Source organism: Cystoisospora suis (genome assembly GCF_002600585.1).
Source record: "Cystoisospora suis strain Wien I chromosome Unknown contig_2593, whole genome shotgun sequence".
In the NCBI taxonomy this organism is placed as follows: Eukaryota; Apicomplexa; class Conoidasida; order Eucoccidiorida; family Sarcocystidae; genus Cystoisospora; species Cystoisospora suis.
The window spans coordinates 10304-10672 of NW_027155391.1; positions in this window are offsets into that span (position 1 = coordinate 10304).

Below are 369 nucleotides of genomic sequence, written 5' to 3' on the forward strand. Positions count from 1 at the left end.
CCAAGGAAAAGAGAGAGAAAGAGAAAGTTGTCTTTCTTTTCTTCTTCTTTTCTGTTGCTTCTTTCTCTTTTTCTTCGCAGCGACGATTTTCGACTTCTTGACGATGATCGAGATGGATATATCGACCAGTCTCAGGTACGTGTGTGTTTCTTTCACCTTTCTTCATCTTTTTCTTTCCTCCTTCTTCTTCGCCTCGCTTCGATGTTCTGAACTTCTTCTTCTTTGGATGGCGTCTTTCGTTCACACCGGCCTGCGTCTCTACAAGTTTCTATCTCCTCTATGAAGCTTCAAGCGGGTGTATTTAATCTATCATCTCTCTATATATGTAGGTATAGGTGGATCTCTCATCGCTCTTTCTCTCTCTTTTCC